Source organism: Chrysochloris asiatica, unplaced genomic scaffold, assembly GCF_000296735.1.
Source record: "Chrysochloris asiatica unplaced genomic scaffold, ChrAsi1.0 scaffold00087, whole genome shotgun sequence".
In the NCBI taxonomy this organism is placed as follows: domain Eukaryota; kingdom Metazoa; phylum Chordata; class Mammalia; order Afrosoricida; family Chrysochloridae; genus Chrysochloris; species Chrysochloris asiatica.
This window is the reverse complement of record NW_006408605.1, coordinates 1,696,842-1,703,924: the sequence shown is the minus strand read 5'-3', so window position 1 is coordinate 1,703,924 and position 7,083 is coordinate 1,696,842. Positions and strand designations below refer to the sequence as shown.

The following is a 7,083-nucleotide window of genomic DNA, read 5'->3' as shown; positions in this document are numbered from 1 at the left end:
AGATATAAAAATATTTAAGATGCTGAGATGATATACGATAGAATGAATGTAAAACTATTGTTCTCCCATGTAAACTATCACATCATTCAAAATAAAACATTTAAGAAAAAAAAAATATTTAAGATGCACCCTACACTGATCTGATCTCATTAACATAACCAAGAAAACCCTATTTCTAGATGGAATTGTGTCCTTGGATATTGTTCCTATTGTTCAGTCAGTTCCAACTCATAGTGACCTTATATAGGGTTTCCAAGGAGCAGCTGTAGGTTTGAACTGCTGACCTTGTGGTTCACAGTTCAGTGCTGATCCTACAGTGTCACACCAAGAGTCCATCTACAGGTATGTTGTTGTTGTTGTTAAGTGCCATCAAGCTAGTTTATTCCAACCCATAGCAACCCTGTATAGGATTTCCAAGAAGTGGCTGGTGAGCTTGAACTGCTGACCTTGTGATTTAAACTGGTCTAGCGGTCCAGGGCATTAACCCACAGTGCTACCCCAAGAATCCATCCACAGTTATAGGGGTTAGGATTCCAATAGACATTTAGGAGGGGCAAAATGCAATCCACCATATCAGTCCTTTCAGATTACCCTTTTTGTCACTCCAACATCCCTTCAACTAATATTTATTGTTTACTGTGTGTCAGACACTCTCCTAGGCACTAGGAATTCAACATTGAACCAGACAGGGAAGGAAGATCCCTGTCCTCCTGGAACTTACGTAAAAAACTAGCTGCTGCCAAGGGGATATTGAACCGTAGAAACCCCTTGTGTTCTACAGGGTTTTCAGTGACTGATATTTTTTGGAAGTACATACGGGTTGTCTCAGACTTTTGATGAATTTGAACTCTGATGAACTGCACTTATGGCTTTTTTTTTTTTTTTTTTTTAGTTTATAAATGTAAATATTAGACTCCTTTAGGATCATGTCAGGAATTAAACTCAAGTCCTACACCACGGACTTCAAACTGAAAGTCATTGTGAGGGCAGAAGAAGCCAGCACAGAGCAGCACAAAGAGAGTTGGAGGTTGGAGAGTCCATTCAAGAATAGGGAAAAGAGGAAAAAAAGGAGCTGGAGAAAACTAATCTGCAAAAAAAAAAAAAAGTACATGTCATGGACCCAAAGTGAAATGGCCAAAAATCCGACTGGCCCAGCCCGGCCTCCGCCTCTTTCTGCTGAGGAGCAAGAGCGATTCTCTTACCAACAGAGGCTAAAGGCAGCAGTTCACTACACTGTTGGTTGTCTTTGCGAGGAAGTGACATCAGACAAAGAGATGCAGTTCAGCAAACAAACCATTGCGGTGATTTCAGAGGTGACTTTTCAACAGTGTGAAAATTTTGCAAAAGACCTTGAAATGTTTGCCAGATACGCAAAAAGAAGCACAATTAACACCGAGGACGTGAAGCTCTTAGCCAGGAGGAGCAATTCACTGCTAAAATACATCACAGAGAAAAATGAAGAGATTGCCCAGTTTAACCTAGAACAAAAGGCAAAGAAGAAAAAGAAGCTGGAGAATGCAACCAAAGATCTAAGGGATTCGGCAGAGGCTAGGGAAGTGGAAAGTGAGAATTAGACTGGTCGTCATTTGGAAAAGCAGTCTTCAGCAGGTAGAGCCACACAGAAATGTGGATTGTCACAAAGGGGATTTTGAAATTAGAGGAGAAAGGCCAGGAGGCATTTTATCCTCGATTTTCTATGTCTTTAATTTCAAAAGCTAATTGAAAAGAGAACTGGAAACTCTTAACCCTTTCATGATCCTGTTATTTTCTACTTTGAATTTTTAGTTGATACCATGTGTTTTCATTAATGGAAGGCATGCTGGATCAAGGAGCATTTCTGAAATTTCGTTATGAAATATAGATATTGATGTATGTATATATTATGTGGCTCACGTGTCCCTATGGACTCCTTGGTAGGATTATAGAGGACATACTTGTTAACTCTGTGTTCTGTACCACCTCGTAGATCCCTTGACAGGGACATGCAATTTAGGGTACTTGGAAATGTGGTCTTCTTATGGACATCAGCTCATCATGAGAAAGGCAATTTCCAGGTAATGCACAGGAATCCAGAAAAATACTTACAATACTTGTCTCCCAATAAAAAAGGCAAAAGAGACAAAAGTTTTGTAAAGTAGCAACCCATGGACTGCATCGCCTCGAAGACTGTAAAAACAGTCATTTGTGGCACACATCCCACTTCTTCCATTTCAGTCAGTCTGGTCTGATGGCTGCATGGACAGCTGTCAGTGGGAAAGCAGCTGCCCATGATCCCTGGAGGAGGAAAATGTAGGCAGGTGGGTGCTATATGTCCCACAGGTCATGAAAAGGTTAAGCAAGATACTCCCATGTCTTACTTAAACACATAAAAAAGGCATTGTCTTTGAATGGGATATGTTGGAAGTGATATCTACTGGAGTTAATAAAACTGTTAGCAATTTAAAAAAATAAAAAAAGTGAAATGGCCTGTTACAGAACAACTTTAAAGAGTTGATTATTTCTTGTAATGGAAAAATCAAGTTGCCTCTGTTGTCATAATTTGTAGCAAAACAAAGCTTCTGGCAAATGAAAGAGGAATCCCAGATTTCAGGGCATGTTTCACCTGGATTTCTAAAGTCATAAAAAATAATGAGAACCACTGGAGGTCAGACTGGGAGCAAAAGATGGTCAACTTCTGCAAATTTGACACCAAAGAAATCTCTGAACTTGGTATCTCTGTAATGGACATAATTAATATTGACAAGATGCTGATATCTTTCAACATTCTGATCACAAGGAGTGTAGCTGCTTCACGTATGAAAACTGTAGCCACTACAATCACTAGACACAAGAGGGTTTGCTTCACTGTAGTCTTTGGTTGCAGAGAAATTAAAGCCAATGGTGATTTTTAAGAGAGTTGCCATGCCCCACGAAAAACTGCCCACCAGTGTGGTTGTTCTTTGTAATAAGAAGGGGTGGACAAACTGTGATGTTATGAAAGTATGGTAGATAAATATGATAGGGCCAGACAAGAAAGGATTCTTTTCAAAGAAGTCCTCACTAATTTTCAACATTATGTCTGCTCATGAAGAAGATGTTTAAAATTATATTAACTCAACTGTGCCCATCTAACAGTTATACTGGCTTGTTTTCTAAAAGCTGCAACCATTAGATACAGTGGTCAGTTATGCATCCAAGGCTTTCATGAGATGATAGTAGGATGCAGTCTGGGATTCATGAGTTCACACCATCAGAATGACTGGGGTAGGTAACATTTACAAAAGTATGTAAGGGGGTGACTTCTGCTTGGGGAAAAATATCCCCCAAAACTATCTACAATGACTGCAGAAAGGCTGGGATTGTGCGCCAGCAGAATACCAATGTCTTAGGCTGGGTTTTCTAGAGAAGCAAGACCAGTGGACCATATATACACGATTGTTGTTGTTGTTAGGTGCTGTTGACTCAGTACCAACTCATGGTGCCCTTATGCACAACAGGACAAAACACTGCACAGACCTGCATCAATCTCACAATCATTGTTATGCTTCAGCCCATTGCAGTTACCACTGTGCCAATCCGTCTCGTTGGGGGCCTTCCTCTTTTTCACTTAACAGGCATGGTGTCCTTCTCCAGGGATTGTTCCCTCCTGATAATATGTCCAAAGTATGAGACACGAAGTCTGGACATCCTGGCTTCTAAGGAGCATTTTGGCTGTATTTCTTCCAACACAGATTTGTTATTCTTCTGGCAGTTCATGGTACTTTTAATATTCTCCTCTAACACCATTAGTCAAATGCATCAATTCTTCTACTGTCTTCTTTATATACACAAATACACAAATATACAAACACAAATACATAAGGGTGAGTCAAAAATTATGCTTACTGTGGCTATAGATTTTAATCAACTTTTAGGAAAGACAAATGTATAATTTTTCAATGTAATCTTTCTTCTCAATATACTTTGTCCATCTGTCAATAAGCTTTTGTATTCCATTATCATAAATAGTGTTTTAGGCTGAGCTGCAAACCATGAATGTACTATGGCCTTCACTTCTGCATCAGAATTGTCTCTTCATCCTCCAAGGGCTGGGGTCCAAACAGGTATAAGTCTGATGGAGCAAGATTAGGGCTATAGGGAAGAAACTTTAACACCTCAAAATGAAGTTTTCACAGAGTGTCAACAGTGTGGGCAGAGGTGTGCAGATGTGCATTGTCATGCAAGATCACACTGCCCTTGGATAGCAGTCCTCTGCGTTTAATCTGAAGTTTAGGCTTCAGCTCCACAGTGAGCATCTCACTGTAATGAGCACTGTTGATTGTTGATCTTTTTCCTGATAGTGTTCTAATACTGGCCTCTGAGAATCCCAGAAAACTGTAAATATCAATTTTCAAGCTGATAAGTCAGTGTAACCAACAGAAGTTTTAATATAACTAAAGTGCAGATAATTTTGACTCAACTTTTATGTGTGTGTGTGTATGATTTATAACTTCTGGTGTGATGCTGTAGGATCACCACTAGGCTGCAAACCACAAGATCAGCAGTTCAAACCTACCAGCTACTCCTTGGAAACCCTACACAGGGCTGTGATGCGTTGGAACTGGCCTGATGGCACTTAACAACAATCAATATGTGTATATGGAATCCAAGGTGTGGATAAGCACTGGATCACAAGGTTGGTTTGAAACACAAGGTGGGCAGTCCAAATCCACTAGCCACTCCTTGTAAACCCTATATAGGGTCATTATGAGTTGTAATCAACTTGACAGCACTTAACAACAGCATATCTATAAGGAGCCCTGATAGTATAGTGGATTACAAACTGTACTGTTAACTGAAAGTTAGTAGTTTGAATCGATCATTCACTCCACAGCAGAAAGATGAGACTTTCTGCTCCCATAAAGATTCATAGCTTCGCAAACCCTATACAGGGTCACTATGAGTCAGAACCAGCTTGGTGGCACCCAACTACTACCACCATATACATATATGGAGTCCTGGTGTGATGCCGTAGGATAAACACTGGACCACAAGGCCATTTGAATCATAAAGTCAACGGTTCAAACTCACCAGCCATTTCTTAGAAACCCTATAAAGGGTTGCTATGAGTCAAAATCGACTTGATGGCACTTACCACCAACAACAACATTAAGTGCAATTCAGTCAGTTCCAACTCAAAGCAACTCTGTATAGGGTGTCTGAGGAGCAGCTGGTGAGTTTGAACTACTGTCTTTGCAATTCAAACCAACCTTGCTAATCTAATGCTTATCCTACTATAGATTGGTAGGTAGGTAGGTAGGTAGGTAGGTAGGTAGGTAGGTAGATAGATAGATAGATAGATAGATAGATAGATAGAGATTGATGTATCTCAAGGAAATAGCTCACAGTGGATCAAGCTGGAAGCTTCTTCTAACTTACGTGGTTGCAGGGGCTGGCAAACCCACAATCAGCAGGTCAGCTGACAAGCTGTTGGCTCATGGGGCTGGGGAAGCTGGTGAATCCCAGAATCAGCACGTCAGTTCATAGATGGCTGGCTCAAGCCCAAGAACTGGAAGTCAGATAATGATGAGCCGGATGTAGGATCCAGAGCAAGGGAGACCCTTGCCAGAGATTCCATATATCTATGAATGTAGGCCACACCCCCAAGAAATCCTCTGACATCAAAGTAAGGGTTTGAGGTGAGTAAAGATGTGACTTGAGTTAAGAGTGGGACTTGTGAGGCTTTGACTAAAGATACACCACACACTAATCTTGCTTCATTAATATAGGGTTGTTGTTGTTGTTATATGCTGTTGAGTTGGTTCCAACTCATAGTGACCCTGTATAGGGTTTTCCAGGCATAGCTTGTGAATTTGAATGACCGATCTTGCTGTTCAAACCTACCTTGTAATTCAGTGCTTATCCTACAGCTCCACACAATTTACAACACTTAAGATGGGGGGGAGGGGCAATGACATCAGATCACAAAATGAAGTTGTTGTTGCTAGGTACCATCAAGTCAGTACTGACTCATAGAGACTTCATGCACAACAGAACAAAACACTACCTGGTCCTGTGCCAAACACAACCATTGCTATGCCTGAGCCCATTGCTGCCATCACTGTGACAATCCATCTTGTTGGGGGTTTTCCTCTTTTTCTCTGATCCTCCGCTTCACCAAACTTTCTCCAGGGACTGGTCCTTCCTGGCAATATGTCTGAAGTATGAGAGACAAAGTCTGGTCATCCTGGTTTCCAAGAAGCATTCTGGCTGCACTTGTTCCAATACAGATCTATTTATTCTTTTGGCAGTCTATGGTACTTTCAATATTCTCTTCCAACACCATAATGCAAAATGAAGTACAACCACACAAAACTGAGAATCATGCCTACCCAAGTGGACACATCACATTAACCATCATAATCAATGATGAAGACGAAGATGTTGAAGGCAGTAATGATGAGACAGAAAATATATATACAGCTCTGAGATATTTTCATGATTGTGTGAGGGACCAAATTTTGAAGGGTTCCAGGAGTTGGATGATGATGATAATGAATGATTTCCTTTAAGATGAAAACACAATTTCTTCTGATGACTTTTATGTGTTGATTTCAAAGACACTGATTACAAAAAGTTAGGTTTCAGTTTAAGATTTATGAAAGCAATAAAATATAAATAACATCTTGTTCTTGTAGTCTTAGGCCTAAGATCATTTCTTACTGCCTAATTTCTAGCTCCTTGTGCATTCATACACTTTGGTTTCAACATAGCATTCAAGTTCCATCAAAAGCCCATTCAGCTCACCATTGGTTGCACTTGGTTTAGGAAAATACTCACCTTAAATGAAAATTCCATAAGATCAGTTTTATCCTGGTAATATGAATGTGCTGATCAGAAAAAAAAATTGAAGTCAGCAATGTGTAAAAAAGTTTGACATAGTGTGCTTATAAAAATAATTAAAGAGAGTTGTACAGTTTGAAAATGCTTAATTTATGAGCTATATGAGTAAAATTATTGTAGTATGCCCATGTTGACTCATTTGGGGCTCCATGGGTCCCCAGACCAATGTATGGAGCTACTTTTCTTCCCTCTTTGCAATGTATAAAGTCTGAAAGTGTCCTG

At 40.0% G+C, this 7,083-nt stretch overlaps 1 pseudogene; it reads left to right on the top strand.

The window, feature by feature from the left end:
- The first annotated feature begins 1,130 nt into the window (after window positions 1–1,130).
- Window positions 1,131–1,574, top strand: LOC102821824 (annotated as a pseudogene).
- Window positions 1,575–7,083: the final 5,509 nt, after the last annotated feature.